This window comes from Ornithorhynchus anatinus, chromosome Y5 (assembly GCF_004115215.2).
Source record: "Ornithorhynchus anatinus isolate Pmale09 chromosome Y5, mOrnAna1.pri.v4, whole genome shotgun sequence".
Lineage (NCBI taxonomy): Eukaryota > Metazoa > Chordata > Mammalia > Monotremata > Ornithorhynchidae > Ornithorhynchus > Ornithorhynchus anatinus.
The window spans coordinates 844,626-861,645 of NC_053179.1; the positions used below are offsets into that span (position 1 = coordinate 844,626).

The window sequence follows — 17,020 nt, forward strand, 5'->3', positions numbered from 1 at the left end:
TGATCCAGGCAGCAGAATGAAGTGAGAATGCGGAAGAGAAGTAACAGGAGGCAGGGTGGTCAGCAAGGTGGATGATAATCAATGGTATTTATTGAGTACTTATGTAGTGCAGAGCACTGTACTAAGCACTTGGGACAATACAACAGAATTAGAAGACATGATCCCTATTCAAAACTAGTTTACAGGTCGAGAGGAATTAACTGGGCATTACCCTTGACTTTTCTCTTTCAACCCCCATATTACCTCTTTCACAAAATCATGTTGTTTCTTCCTCTGTAATAACTCCAAAAATTGCCCTCTGAACCTGATCCTTGTCAAATTCTGGCATGACTTAAGCAACCACCTCTTTGCTGGTAACTCTGACTCTTTGATCCACAGAGCACTCTGATGCCTGGACAATTTTTCCAAAAACTTCATTCTGCATACATTTCCCCTCTCCTCAAAAATTCCAATTGTCCATTCCTCTTTCCATCCTGCACAAATTCCTAATGATTGATTTTAAGTCATTCAAATTCCTCTCCTGGCTTCTTATTCTCAATCTTCTCTCATTAAATCATCAGCTCACATAGCCTCCCTCCTCTCAAATTAACCTCTTCACTGGACCTTATTCTTGTAACTGTTGCTGCTTACTACTAAGCCTCTCTGCTTACTATTAAGAAAAATTTCTCAATCCCACCAGTAACCTGAACTGAGATTAAACAATAAACAGCTCTGTAGTTCTGTTCACAATTTTTGGTAAGATTTTTAAGGTTTTGCAGAAGCAAGATTAACTGCATCTCATTCAGAGTAAATGGACCAATAAGCATCACTACTAATGTCTATGACTTCATGTATCACTGCAAAAATGTACTAAGAAATTATTATGGTTTCTACATCCTTGCCTACCAAATTTTCAGGACCAAAAATCCTTCAGTAAAATTTTCAAAAAATCCTATGAATTTATAAATAAGACCAACAAATATAATCCCTAGGCTGTAAGCAATGTGAGAGAAGAGATCTTATTTACTAATACTTTTAACTCCCCTGCTCTGATCTGGATTCTAATTATGGGTCCACCACTTGTGTGCTACATTATCTTGGACAAGCTACTTAATATATTTGAGGTATTTAATCATTTCTTTCCTCCCTTCCCATCCTCACAAACCAGCCCACACCCAACTCCTGCTATGAACCTACTCAATGTGTCTCTTTCCTTATCCTCTTATCACCTGGAGATACCTCCCTCTTCAATGCTGAAAGAACACCTCCCTCCCCATCTTCTATAACCTTGCTGAAATCATCTCTCCTCCAGAAAGCCTTCCCTGAATAATCAGTAGCATCGATTGATTTTTCTGTTCATCAGTTTCCTCTTCTGTAAAATGGAGATTAAACAGTTTCTCCCTGTCCCACTTAAAATTATGAACCTAATTTGGACCAGGTATTGTGTCCATTCTGATCATGTCCTAGGGATGTAAGAAACACTTAACACACTCAACAATTTTACTAGGTAGGTGTTCAATAAATACTACGTATGAATAGCTTAATAATGAACCAAATTCAAATTCAACCAAAGTAGTGTGCAGAAGATGATAAGATGAGTATTATAAGGCAATAATTAAGAACTTACTGTGTGACTACCATTCTAACTGCTGAGGTAAATACTAATTAATCAGGGCAGGTACAGTCCCTGTCCAGTTTGGGGCACAGAGTCTAAACAGGAGGTAGGACAGGTATTGAATAACCATTTTACAGTTAAGGGAACCGAGGCAAAGACAGTTTAAGTGACATTCCCACAGTCGCATGCAGACAAGTGGAGGAGCTGGGCTTAGAACATATGTCCTCTGGCTCCTAGGCTGGTGCTCTATCCATAAAGCCAAACTGCTTCCATGGATCAAGGTTCAAGAAGAAAGCTGCTTTTTCTTAATTTAGACAGTGTCTTCAGAGTCTAGTAAGTCACACAGTAACTCAGCAGCATAACACTGTATTTCTGAAATAGTCTGCAAAAACTCATAATCAATCAGTCAATCAATTAACCAATGGCATTTATTGAGTGCTTACTGTGTGCAGAACTCTATTCTAGCATTTGGAAAAGAAATAATAATAATTATGGTACTTGTTAGGCACTTATTAAGAGCCAGGCACTGTACTAAGCTCTTGATAGATTCAAGTAAATTGGGTTGGACTTGGGGCTCATGGTCTCCACCTCCTTTCTTTAGATGATGTAACTGAGGCAGTGCAGTGAAGTTACTTGCCCAAGTATAAACAGCAGACAAGGGGCAGAGTCAGGATTAAAACGCATGACCGTATAACTCCCAGACCCAGGTTCTATCCACTAGACTGTGCTATACTGTACAATACAATAGAGTAGATTGATATTTCGCTGCTCACAAGGATCTTACAGTCTACATAATAGTAACATATAAAAGCAACACTTACACGCTAATAGTTTAAACTACTCAATAGTGTTTATTAAAGACCTAATGTATGGGAGAAAATAAAATTAGTATACATGATCTCTACCCTACCCTACCCTACCCCATTACCCTATTTATTTTGTTCATTACCCTATTTATTTTGTTAATGAATTGTACATCGCCTTGATTCTATTTAGTTGCCATTGTTTTTACGAGATGTTCTTCCCCTTGACTCTATTTATTGCCATTGTTTTTGTCTGTCCATCTCCCCCGATTAGACTGTAAGCCCGTCAAACGGCAGGGACTGTCTCTATCTGTTGCCGACTTGTTCATCCCAAGAGCTTAGTACAGTGCTCTGCACATAGTAAGCGCTCAATAAATACTATTGAATGAATGAGTTCCCTCAAGCTTACAATTTAGAAGGGAGACAGACATGATAATTACAGACATGCGGAAAAAGGGAAGGGAAAAATATAGATGAGAGTTCACAAACAGTATTTTATAAATATACATTAAAATTATAAATATATTGCAATATATTTTATATTCTTATAAATAGCAGAGGTATTTTTAATATTTCATTGTATAGAAATGTTCAAGTAGAGCAATGCAGAGGTGACAAAAAGTGCTTAATGTGGTATCTTGAGAAGCTACAGTTTTCTTTGTATTTCAGCATGGCATTCTGGATAAAGCATGAGCCGGGGAGTTAGAAGGTCATGGGTTTTAATCCCTGCACCAAAAACATGCCTACCCCGTGACCTTGGTCAAGTCACTTCATTTCTCTATGCCTCAGTTCCCTCCTCTGTAAAATGGGGACTGAAACTGTGAGCACCATTTGGGACAGGACTGTGTCCTTTCTGATTTGCCTATATCCACCCCAGTGCTTAGTACAGTGCTTGGCACAGAGTAAGCGGTTAACATATACCCCAGTTATTAGTATTATTACTAGTTTCATTCAGTCCTCTACACCCTTCAAACGTTATGTTGATCACAAATGAGTTTCCAGAGTGGCAAAAATTTACCTTTAGTTTCCACTTATTTCTTTCCTCCACTTCTCTTACTAGTAACACGTTTGGATTAGCCAAATTTTTATCTGGAAGGAATGCTGCCTCTAGACTATAAATTTCCCTTCTAGATTTTAAGCACCACTGGGTCAGGGAACATGTCCACCAATTCTGTTGTACTGTACCCTCCCAAGCACTTAATATGGTGCTTGCAGAGTAAGTGCTCGAAAAATACCACTGATTGATCGATTGATAATTTAGAAATCATTCATTTAAGAAAGTACACTAGTCCGTCCATCCGTCTGTCCATTCGTCCATCCATATTTACTGAGCGCTTACTGTGTGTAAAGCACTGCACTAGGTACTTGGATAAGTACAATATAACAACAAACAGACATATTCCTGCCCACAACAAGCTCACAGTATAGTTGGGGATAAAGACACTAAGATGAAGATAGAGATAGATAGATTAGATAGATAGATAGATAGATAGATAGATAGATAGATAGAGATAGAGATAGATGATAGACAAATAAATAGATAAATAGCCACATACAGATATATACATATGTGTTGTGGGGATGGGAGGAGGATGAATGAAGGAGCAAGAGTGGTGCAGAAGGGAGTGGGAGAAGAGGAGAGGAGGTCTTAGTCAGGGAAGTCGTCTTGGTGAAGATGTGCCTTCAGTAAGGTTTTAAAGTACAGGAGAGCCATAATCTCTTCCAGGCCAGAGGCAGGATGTGGAGGAAAGGTTGGCAGCGAGATAAATCAGATTGAGATGCTGTGACAAGGTGAGCATTAATAATAGTAATTGCAGTACTTGTTAAGCGCTTACTATATGCCAAGCGCTGTTCTAAACTCTGGGGTAGATACTTGGAAATCAAGTTAGACATAGTCCTCGTCTCTCATGGGGCTCACAATCTTGATCCTCTTTTTATAGATGAGCTAACTGAGGCACAGAAAGCTAGGTAACTTGTCCAAGGTCACATAGCAGACATGTGGCAGAGCCGGGATTAGAATTCACATCCCCTTACTTCCGAGCCTGCGCTCCTTCCACTAGGCCATGGTGTTTCTCATGCACCATGACAGAGTTCCTTATTAGAGAAACCAAGTGTGCAGGCTGGGTTGTTGTAGAAGATTAGTGAGGTGAGGTAGGAGGGGCAAGGTGATTAAGTGCTTTAAACCCAATGGTAAGGTAAGTTTTTGTCTGATGTGGAGGTGGACGGGCAACTCCTGGAATTTCTTGAGGAGTGGGAAAACATTTTCTGAATGTTTCTGAAGGAAAACAATATGAGCAGCAAAATGAAGTAAATATATATACAATATATTTTGTATATACATTTTACTACCCTATCTTGTTAATGAGGTGTACATCCCCTTGATTCTATTTATCGTGATAATGTTGTCTTGTTTTTGTCCGTCTGTCTCCCCCGATTAGAATGTGAGCCCGTCACTGGGCAGGGATTGTCTCTATCTGTTGACAAATTGTATATTCCAAGTGCTTAGTACAGTGTGCTGCACATTCTAAGCGCTCAATAAATACGAATGAATGGATGAGTGAGTGAGTGAGTGAGTGAGTGAGTGAGTGAGTGAGTGAGTGTGAGTGAGTGAGTGAATGAGTGAGTGAGAGAGAGTGAGTGAGTGAGTGAGTGAGTATGGACTGGAGTGGGGAAGAGACAGGCGGCAGGGTTGTAAGCGAAGAGGCTGTTGCAATAATCAAGGTGGGATAAGACAAGTGCTTGAATTAATGCCGCAGCAGTTTGGACCGAGAAGAAGGGGTGGATTTTGATGATGCTGTGAAGGTATAACTGACAGGATTTAGAGATGGCTTGAATGTGTGGGTGGAAAGAGAAGGAGTCAAAGATCTCGTTATATCCGGCTAGACTACTGTGTCAGCCTTCTCTCTGACCTCCCTTCCTCCTCTCTCACCCCGCTCCAGTCTATTCTTCACTCCGCTGCCCGGCTCATCTTCCTGCAGAAACGATCTGGGCATGTCACTCCCCTTCTTAAACAACTCCAGTGCTTGCCTAACAACCTCCGCTCCAAACAAAAACTCCTCACTCTAGGCTTCAAGGCTCTCCATCACCTTGCCCCTTCCTACCTCTCCTCCCTTCTCTCTTTCTATCACCCACCCCGCACGCTCCGCTCCTCCGCTGCCCACCTCCTCACCGTCCCTCGGTCTCGCCTATCCCGCCGTCGACCCCCGGGCCACGTCCTCCCGCGGTCCTGGAACGCCCTCCCTCTTCACCTCCGCCAAACCGATTCTCTTCCCCTCTTCAAAACCCTACTTAAAACTCACCTCCTCCAAAAGTCCTTCCCAGACTGAGCTCCTCTTCTCCCTCTACCACCCCCCTTCACCTCTCGGCAGCTAAACCCTCTTTTCCCCCTTTCCCTCTGCTCCTCCCCCTCTCCCTTCCCATCCCCTCAGCACTGTACTCGTCCACTCAACTGTATATATTTCCATTACCCTATTTATTTTGTTAATGAAATGAACATCGCCTTGATTCTCTTTAGATGCCATTGTTTTTACGAGATGTTCTTCCCCTTGACTCTATTTATTGCCATTGTTCTTGTCTGTCCGTCTCCCCCGATTAGACTGTAAGCCCGTCAAACGGCAGGGACTGTCTCTATCTGTTGCCGACTTGTTCATTCCAAGAGCTTAGTACAGTGCTCTGCACATAGTAAGCGCTCAATAAATACTACTGAATGAATAATGCCAGGGTTACGAGCTTGAGAGACAGGGAGGATGGAGGTGCTATCAATAGTGATGGGAAAATGAGCGGGAGGACAGGGTTTGGGTGGGAAGATAAGTTCAGTTTTAGCTATATTAACTTTGAGGTGAAGGGAGGACATCCAAGTAGAGATGTCTTGAAGACAGGAGGAAATGAGAGACGGCTGAGAGGGAGAGATCAGGGCTGGATATGTAAATTTGAGTGTCATTAACAAGGAGGTGAGAGTTGATGCCTCTTGAGTGAATGAGTTTTCCAAGAGAGTAGGAGTAGATGGAGAAAAGAAGGGGATACAGAACTGAAACTGGAGGGAACACTAGAGTCAGAGACTGGGAAGCAGAGGAGGAACCCACAAAAGAGACAGAATGAGTGAGGCCGAGGCAGGATAATGTTTCCAGGAGACGAGAATGGTAGACGGTGTCAAAGGGAGTTGAGAGGTTGAAGAGGATCAGGATAGAGAAGAGGCTGTTGGATTTGGCAAGGAGGTCACTGGTGACCTCTGAGAGGGTGGTTTCTGTGGAAGGATGGGGATGGAAGCCAGATTGGAGGGGGTCAAGGAGAGAAGTGGAAGAGAGGCACTTTGAGGCAGTGGATATACACAGATCACTCAAGGATTTTGGAGAGGAATGGTAGGAGGGAGATGCAGGGTCAAGGGAGAGTATATTTAGGTTAGGGGAGATAAGGGCATGTTTAAAAACAATGGGGAAGAAGTCACTGGAGCATGAAGAGTTGAAGATGGGAGTTAGGAAGGGAGGCAGGGAGGGAGCAAGTGTTTTGATGAGGTGCAAAGCTGCACAAGTGGAGGGGATGGATTCTGAGAGAAGGCAGGAGATTTCCTCTGGAGAAAGTGCTGGGAAAGATGGGGGAATTGAAGAAGGAACTGGAGAGGGGCAGGGAACATTTTTGGGAGGTCATGCCTGAGAGTGTCAATTTTGTTGAAGAAGTGGCCAGGTCAAGGAATGGAGGAGGCGGGGGGGGGGGGGGGGGGGCAGGGACCTGAGGAGGGAGTTAAATGTCTGGAACATAAGTACGTGATTTCTCCTTAATGCAAGTTTCTTCAGCAGGACATTTTAATTCCAAACGTCTCTTCAGTCTTGGCTTACAACCATGGTGTTATTCTTCACTTCTGTCTCTCCTTCAACGCAAATATTCAATTAGTCACTAAATCCTATTGACTCTATCTCCATATCTCAGTAATTTGCTCCTTTTCCAACCGAAATGCTTCCACAATGATCCAGGAACTTGCACCTTGATTAGTGCACAAGCCTCCTTCACTGACTGACCTCCAGCATCTCCCTTCTCCAGTTCACATTCACTCTACTGCCCTGATCACTTTCCTAAAATACCATTCTGCACACATCCCCTTGGAGTGGTTGCTCAATAATCTCTGCACAAAGCAGAAACTCCTCACCTTTGATTCAAGGCACTAAAATTGGCTTTCTCCATATTTAGCTTTCTCCTTTCCCACTAAACCCTGGTTAGGATGCTTCAACTACTTACAGTGTCTTTGCTTTGCCTCTCTCATCATCCACCCCTTGTCACGCTTTCCCTCCCTCCTTCCTGAAACTTCCTTCTTCATATTCAAGAAGACACCACTCCTTCCACGTACAAAATATTACTAAAATCTTATCTCCTCGAGGAAGGCTTCCCTGACTAGGCACTCTTTCCCAATCCTATTTTCCTTACCTAATAACAATAATAATAATAATGGTATTCGTTAGATGCTTACTATGTGCCATTCACTGTGATAAGCGCTTTGGTAGATACGAGCAAATAGGGTTGGACACGGTCCTCTCCTACCTGGGGCTCACAGTCTCAATCCCCATTTTACAGCTGAGGTAACAGAGGCCCAGAGAAGTTGTCACTTGCCCAAGGTGACACAGCATGGCCTTCTGACTCCCAGGTCTATGCTGTATCCATCATACCATGCTATTTCTCTACCTACTTCCTCAACCATTTCATTCATTCATTCATTCATTCATTCATTCATTCATTCATTCAATCGTATTTACTGAGTGCTTACTGTGTGCAAAGCACTGTACTAAGCACTTGGGAGAGTATAATATAACAAACAGACACATTCCTGCCCAAAACAAGCCTATAGTCTAGAGAGGAAGACAGACACTAATATAAACATATAAATAGAAGAATAAATGAATAAATAAATAACAGATATATACATATGTATTGTGGGGTTAAGAGGGAGGATGAATAAAAGAGCATGCAGAAGGGAGAGAGAGAAGAAGAGAGGAGGGTTTAGTCAGGGAAGGCTTGGAGAAGATGTGCCTTCAATAAGATTTTGAAGTTGGGGAGATCAATTATCTGTCTGATTTGAGTAGTGAGAGGGTTCCAGGCCACAGGCAGGATGTGGGCGAGAGGCTGGGAAAGAGACAGGTGATAGCGAGGCGCAGTAAGAAGGTTAATGCACCATTTAATTACACCTGCTTTTTAAACATTTTGCAACTACCTCTTTCCCCACTCTCATGGCACTTAATATTCTTACACTCAATTCCTTCCCATACCAGCAACTTAATTTACTGTTTGTCTCTCCTACTTTTAGAACCTAAGCTCCTTGAAGGCAAGGATATGGTCTACCATTGTATTGTAGACCTAGTAGTACTCTCCTAAGTGCCTACCTCTGCACAGAGAAAGTACTCAATAAATACTAGTGATTGACTGATTGAAACGCAAATACTGCATTATACAAGAAATGGCTGTTTAGTCTTATCACAAATCCTGCATTACAGAAAAGTTGCCCTGCCACAGGATTACCTTGACTACATGCATAACCATTTCCCCATCACAACAGCATGTTCTGTCAAAACCGACTTGTATAAGTGGACAATCTCTCTCAACAGTCAGAGTGCATTCTATCAAAAATGTGCAGTGTAAATTCATGTTCTGGAAGAGCCCAGTGTACTTTTCCCTACGAGTATTTCCTTACCCTTGCACTTGAAAAACAACTGCCAATTTTAGCTGCATTATCAGCTTTATATGATGTTGCTGAAGTTTATCTCCTTCTTCATGACATTTCAGCATCTGAAAAACTTAGGGTCACTGCCAGTTTCCAGGTCATTTATGAAGATTGTTAAGAAAATTTTCACATTTTCATCCTAAAAGTGGCCATTTATCAATTTCTTTGTTTCCCATCCTTTGGTTGGTTTTCTATCTGTGAAAAAAAATTTCCCCACAATCCCATGATTTTCTCAATTTGACTGAAAATCTGTTGTTGAAACTGTCACAGGATTTCAGAATTATCTAAATATATTAAGTCTACTGATTTCCCATCCACCCACATACTTGTTAATCCCTTCAAAGAACATCAATGAACAACTGAGCAACTTTTTTTAAAATGAAAAATCATGTTGCAGATTCTAATAATTTACCAGGTTTAAAAACGAAATTTTTCTCATCCATCCTTTCCAACAATCACCTCTGAAACCATTATTATCAACAGAGGTTATACTGGTGATTCACTAGTCCCGCTATAACAGGCTATATACTACTCTCTTGCATGTCTTTTAGTTAATGGTACTTAAGTGCTGAACTAAGCTCTGGGATAGGTTGGAACCAGTCTGTGTTCCATGTGGGGTTCACAATCCTAAACTCCATTTAAAGATGAGATAACTGAAGCACAGAGCAGTTTAACATGTCTTTTTCAAGGTCACACAACAGGCAAGTGGCAGAACTGTAATTAGAATCCAGGTCCTCTGACACCCAGACACAGGCTCTTTCCACTAGATCACTGTGCTTCTCACAAATTACCCCTAGGTACTTTTTTAATACTTTCAGAATGCCATTTAGTCTTGTGCTTATTTACCTCAAATTACGAATTTAGGTTAAACAATTGTGTTCACAACCTTTAATCCAGTTCCTTTTCAACTGCTCGCTAAATTTGGATTTGGTGACCTATCCTCCTCAGTAAAGAACAGATTAAAAAATGAGGAACCTCTATTATCTCTCATTTATTATTATTATCCACAGGTCCCTCTGATTCCAGGAACCTGAATTCGAATTATTCCTTGCTATTTGATTTGGTATCTCTTGCACCACTCTCTTCAATCTTTTTTAGTGTGACTAATCTTTTTTCCCAAAATGTGTGACTCATTATGTATTTAAAAATGATGATAACTGTGGTAACTGTTAAATAATTGCTATGTGCAAAGCACAGTATTAGGCACCAAGGTAGATACAAAATAACTACGTCAGACACAATCTCTCAATTACTTCGGGCTCACAATCTAACAAGGAGGGAGAAAAGATATATAGTCCCCACTTTCCAGATGAGGAAACTGAGGCACAGGAAAGTTTGAGTAACTTTCCAAGGTCATTCAGCAGGCACAAGGCAGAGTTGAGAATGAAACTCAGCTTCCCTTGACTCTAATAATAATAATAATATGGTGGTATTTGTTAAGCTCTTACTTTGTGCTGGGTAGATACAAGGTAATCAGGTTGTCCCACATGGGGCTCACAGTTTTAATCCACATTTTATAGATGAGATAACTGAGGTACAGAGAAGTTAAGTGTCTTGCCCACAGTCACAGAGCTGACAAGCAGCAGTGTTGGGATTTGAACCCATGACCTCTGACTCCCAAGCCCATGTTCTTTCTACTAAAGCCACACTGCTTCTCACGGATGGACCTCGGAGGCCCACAGTTCTTTCACTAGATTGTCCTTCTTCTTATCAATTTCCTAATTCCACTCAAAAACCTTACTTTTTAAATGGATGATTTTCCCATCCCCTACATTTCATGACTTTTTACCTTGTCAATTTGACAGGTAGTAGGGTAGCATGGGTATCTTTATTTTTTTTTTGTGCTGCTGTACTGTTGTCCTGATGTCCTACTGTACAGAGAAGAAGAGTGGTTTAGTGGAAAGAGCACAGGTTTGGGAGTGAGGGAGCTTGGATTCTAATCCCAACTCTGCTGCTTGACTGCTGTGTGACTTTGGGCAAGCCACTTCACTTCTCTGTCCCTCAGTGACCTCAACTGTAAAATGGGGATTAAGACTATGAGCCTCACGTGGGACAACCTGATTACCTTGTATCTAACCCAGAGCTTAGAAGAGTGCTTGGCACATAGCAAGCACTTAACAAATACCATTATTATTATTGTTATTGTTATTATTTTTACTCATCTTACCTGGTCCTCTAAAATCGTGTTTTTCAATAATTCTAAACAATCACTTAACACTCTTTAAACAGCTTCCTAAGAACCTCCCAAACAATTTTACTTATAATTTCCTTTTCTGATTTCATATGTTACATATTTGGGACTTTACACTATGGCACATTGTTTCATTTTATTCCATCAGGTCAAAACTGCAAATGCCTATACAGAACTGATGCGAAAGACTATTCTATTCAATTTTAAAATTTAATCCAAAGTGCTCAAGGTACGCCTGATCCAGAAAACGTTTACCTTTAGGAAAAAGCCTTACGTTATACCTCTCTTGCAATTAGTGACACAGGTAATCTAGATACTGACATTTAAAAGAAAGACACTTGCAACAGTTTAGGAGCGAGGTAGAATGATGATTTCTGCCCAGGTCAGATCTGCATGAGTTGGGGGACAGCAGCATCCAAACCCTTACCGTCACTTCTCAATCAATCAACGACATTTATTGAGCATTTACTGTAGGCAAAGCCTGGGAAGGTGTAAACAACAAAGTTGGTAGCTACGAACCCTACCCACATGTAGCTTGCAGTCTGGAGGGGGAGACGAACATTTATAAATTACAGGCATAAATTACATATGGTTATAATACTTCCCTGTTCTAGAGTTTTCCCGAGTTCTTTTAACATTTCCAGTACTGTATTTTATGTCTTCTTGTACTCTGTGATTGTGGAAACTTTTCTAGTGGTAAAGAGAGACTGTGACTGTGCAAAGTACCATTATGACCATCAGTTTCTTTGGCAGACTCTCAGTATTCACTTCAAGGTATTCATTCAATCGTATTTACTGAGCGCTTACTGGGTGCATAACACAGTACTAACAGCTTGGGAATGTACAATACAATAGACAAATTCCCTGCCCACACGGAGTTTACAGTCTGAGGGGCGGGGAGGGTGGGGGAAGAGGACAGACATCAATATAACTAACTAACTAACTAACTAACTAACTAACTAACTAACTAACTAACTAACTAACTAACTTAAATAACTAACTAACTGATATGTACGTAAGTGCAGTGGGGCTGGGAGAGGGGAAGAACAAAGGGAGCAAGTTAGGGTGATGGAGAAGAAAGAGGGACAGTTGTATATATTATCTATTTATTTTATTAATGGATGTGTATATATCTGTAATTCTATTTATTTATTTTGATGATATTCATTAATTCATTCATTCAATCAAATTTATTGAGCGCGTACTGTGCACAGAGCACTGCACTAAGCGCTTGGAATGTACAATTGGGCAACAGACAGAGACAATTCCTGCCCAACAATGGGCTCACAGTCTAAGGGGGGGGGGAGGGTACAGACAGCAAAACAAAACAAGTAGTCAGGTGTCAATACTATCAAAATAGATAAAGAGAATTATAGATATATACACATCATTAATGAAAAGTGCTGTGGGGAGAGGAAGGGGGAAGAGCAGAGGGAGAGAGTAGGGGGAATGGGGAGAGGAGAAGGGGAAGAGGGAAAGAGAGGGCTCAGTCTGGGAAAGCCTCTTGAAGCAGGTGGGCTCTCAAGTAGGGCTTTGAAGAGGGGAAGAGAGTTAGTTTGGCAGATGTGATGAAGGAGGGCATTCCAGGTCAGTGGTAGGACGTGGGCCGGGATTGATGGCAGGACAGGCGAGAACGAAGAGCAGCGAGAAGGTTAACAGCAGAGGAGCAGAGTGTATGGGGTGGGCTGTAGGAGAGAAGGGAGGTGAGGTACGAGGGGGCCAGGTGATGGACAGCTTTGAAACCAGGAGTGAGGAGTTTCTGTTTCATGCAAAGGTCGACAACCACTGGAGGTTGACTATCTTGACTCTTCACTCTCATTCAACCTACATACTCAATCACTAAATCCTGTCAGTTACACTGTCATGACATCACTAAAATCTGCCCTTCCCTCTGCAACCAAACTGCTACCACGATAATTCTATCACTCATCCTATCTCTTCTGGATCACTGAATCAACCTCCTTGCTGATCTTCTGCCTCCTGTCTCTCCCCACTCCAAGTCAGTATTTTGTTCTGCTACCCGGATCATTTTTCCTCAAAAACACTCAGGACATATTTCCTCACTCCTCTAGAAACTCCAGTGGTTGCCCCATCAAACAGAAACTCATCCACATTCTGCTTGTGATCTGGAGCGCCCTCCCACTTCATGTCTGACTGACAATTACTTTAACCCACTTCAAAGCCTTATGGAAGGAACATCTCCAAGAGGCGTTCCTGACTATGTCCTCCTTTCCTCTTCTCTCACTCCCTTTTACAACGCCCTGACTTGCTCCCGTCATTCATCACGGGTACCAGCCCCTCAGCAGTTATGTCCACATTTGCAATTTACTTATTCTAATGTTTCTTTCCTCCTCTATACTGTAAACTCATTGTGGGCAGGAAATGTGAGATATTGTTGTGCTGTACTCTCCCAAGCTCTTAGTATAGTGCTCTGCACACACTAAGCGCTCAATAAATACTAGTGCTTGGGAGAGTAAAATACAGTAGAGTTGGTAGATACATTACCTGTCCAAAACAAAATTAATATGCACTTACAATAATAATAATAATGATGGCATTTGTTAAATGCTTACTATGTGCAAAGCTCTGTTCTAAGCTCTGGGGGGGATACAAGGTGATCAGGTTGTCCCACGTGGGGCTCACAGTCTTAATCCCCGTTTTACAGATGAAGGAACTGAGGCACAGAGAAGTTAAGTGACTTGCCCAAAGTCACACAGCTAACAAGCGATGGAGCCGGGATTAGAACCCATGACCTCTGACTCCCAAGCCTGTGCTCTTTCCACTGAGCCATGCTGCTTCTCCAAGTTTTCTAGTTGTTCCAAGTTCCAAGTTCACTAGTTCTCTTGAACCTGAGGCTGCTTTCTCACAAAACTCCATGCAGAGGAAAACTTGTGTGGTTTGAAAATAATGGTGTCCAGAGCAGCACATACGATCCTAAATCATTTGTCCTGACTCGGTGATTCACTGAACCTGAACGGTATCATGAGTCATAACACCCTAAATCCCTATCAGTTTTTAGCCCAAAGTCATTGGGAAGGCATGTATTCCAGAAAATTGAGTACGTGAAGTTGTATGATATGAAATGTAATCTTCAGAAGAACCCCACTTCAATGTCGTGACACTCTGTGATAATACTTTTACTGACAAGCAGCAGGATAGAGAGGTGACATTGTGAGAAATTATTCCTGAAGTTGGAAAAGTGTGAATGAGAAAGACAAAAGTGGACCCACCATAAGCCTGGGACTTACGTTGTTCTCACCAGCTTGCTGCAGTCTATTGTGATCTTATAAATTACCAAAGGATTTACTCATCAAGATTTAGGTTTCGCAAAATGAAGGTAATTATGTGGGAATTAGAGGACAGTATATATACTAAGTGGATCCACTCTAACATTTATTTAGTATTTAGATCCCTCTTGAGTATTTATTTAGCATCCTCTACTAGATACTGAAGGAGTAAAAACATTAAAAATAAAAAGGTTTTCAGTCACAAAGAGTTCACAATGTAGCGAAGACTAAGCAAAGAGAAGAGAGATGATGAGGGACAGAAGATTAGGTCCTCAGACCAAAGCCCATGGTTTTTCCAGTAGGTCACAGTGCTTCCCTTTTCTTGCTATATGACCTCAGTCAAGTCACTTAATCAGTCAACTGATCGTACTGATTGTGCATTTACTATGAGATGATGATATAGTAAGCTTTTGGAAAGTTCAGGATAACTGTTATGGAGAATATAATATAATATTACGGAGTTGGCAGACTTCGCCACAGAGAGCTTGTAGTCCAGAAGGATGAGCTTACATTTTCATCTCTGTGCCTCATCTGTAAATGGGGATGAAGTATTTATTCTCCTTCCCCATTCTGTGTGGCCCACTTGAAATATGACTGACTGACTGACTGACTGGCTGACCCTCCAGTTCTCACTTTCCAAATATGGCAAATAAGAACAACTACCTTTAAATCTAGCAGAGATGACAAGTTTCTTTCTGTTCCTCCTAGAACAAAATACACACTTAATGAATACTATATTCACTGACTGGGTGGAATACTGAATTAAGCACTTGGGAAGAGTGCGACAGTTAGGATAAAAGATCCCTCCTCATTACTTAAAATCTGACAGAAGAGTCAGACACGATAAGTCAAAGGTAAGGGGAAACACAAGCGTGTAACCTTGGTAATGTCCTCAACTCATCTCTCTCATTCATCCATACATTCAATCTATCATCATATTCTGTAAGTTCTGATCTTCATTAAATAGTTAAAGTTCACCTTTTTTTCTATCCAAACTGCTACCACTCTGATCGAAGCACTTATCCTGTACCATCTTGATTACTGAACCTGTCCGCTGGCTTATTTTACAATCTCCTTTCTCTCCCCGCTCCTGTCCATACATCATTCTGCTGTCCAGATCATTTTTCTAAAATAAATAAATAAATCCTGCCCAGGTCTCCCCACTGCTCAAAACCTTGCAGTGATTACCTATTCACCTCTACATCAAACAGAAACTCCTTACCATAGGCTTTAAAGCAACCGCCTCCCTCCCTACCTCCCTAATCTCCAACTGTAGTCCAGCCCACATATTTCACTCCTGTATTGCCAGCTTACTCTCTGTGTTTCTATTTTGTCCATCTCGGCTCCAATTCCTTTCCCTTATCTTCCTTCTGTCCTGGAACTCCCTCCCTCTGCATATACTCCGTACCACCACTCTCTTCACCTTCTAAGATCACAACTTCTCCTAGAAGCCTTTCCCAATGAAGCACTCTTTTCTTTGGCTTCTTATCTCATCTGTGTCACCTATACACTCGGACCTATTACCTTTGGGGGTTTGGTATTCGCCCCTCCCTCAACCCCAGAGCATTTTTGTACTTATCTTAAAATGATATATTACAATATTTTTAATAATAATGTTTGCCTCCTTCTCTAGGCTCTAAGCTCACTGTGGTTATGGAACAAATCTATCAACAGCCTCAGTTATCTCACCTATAAAACAGGGATTAAGCCTGCAGCCCCATGTGGCACCCAAGTGCTTAGTACAGTCTTTGCACAATGAATAGTCCAGTCAGTGCTCAATGAATAACACTGACCGAATGAAGCAAGAGTTTAAAAATATCCATAAGAATGCTGGGGGGAACTCAGCACTTCTCCAAGCCCTAGAAAGCCCCACATAACCCCCTAATGACCTGGCTGCAGAGTTTGTTATCCCAATTAAAACCATAAGGGGTGATCTCCCTAAAATCTTCCCTGCTCCTCTCAGCCCTCCCTCCTCTTACCTGTTTGATCTCCCAAACTTTACTGCAGGAACCCAAGAAGAGATCTACCCGCTCCACCTATACATACACCTACGACTCCCTTATCCTAAAAAAACCCTCCCTTGACCCCATGGTTCACCCCAGCTCCCTCCTGCCATTCCTCTCCAAACTCCCTTTCCCTCAAACTCCTACACCCTGTCCCTCAAACTTCTCTCCTCCAATCCTCTCCTTGACCCCCTCCATCCGGCTTCCGTCCCCTTCATTCCACAGAAACTGCCCTCTCAAAGGTCACCAATGAGCTCCCCCTTGTCTAAGACGCCTGAGAAGCAGCATTGCTTAGTGGAAAAAGCATGGGATTGGGAGCCAAAAGTCATGGGTTTTAATCCCGACTCCACCACTTGTCTGCTTGGTCAAGTCACTTCACCATTCTGAGTCTCAGTTATACCTCATCTGTAAAACAGGGATTGAGACTGTGAGCCCCTTG

At 41.8% G+C, this 17,020-nt stretch overlaps 1 protein-coding gene across 4 annotated transcripts in view; it reads right to left on the minus strand.

The window, feature by feature from the left end:
* Nucleotides 1-17,020, minus strand: part of LOC114808758 (A-kinase anchor protein 8-like) — a 122,692-nt gene that overhangs the window by 94,745 nt on the left and 10,927 nt on the right. Inside the window, exon 2 of one of the 4 annotated variants that reach the window (XM_029056600.1) lies at nucleotides 9,071-9,295. The exons of the other annotated variants lie outside the window; for them this stretch is intronic. The gene's annotated coding sequence lies outside the window, so the exon portion shown is untranslated. The remainder of the gene's footprint in view (nucleotides 1-9,070; nucleotides 9,296-17,020) is intronic. 4 annotated transcript variants of the gene reach the window in all.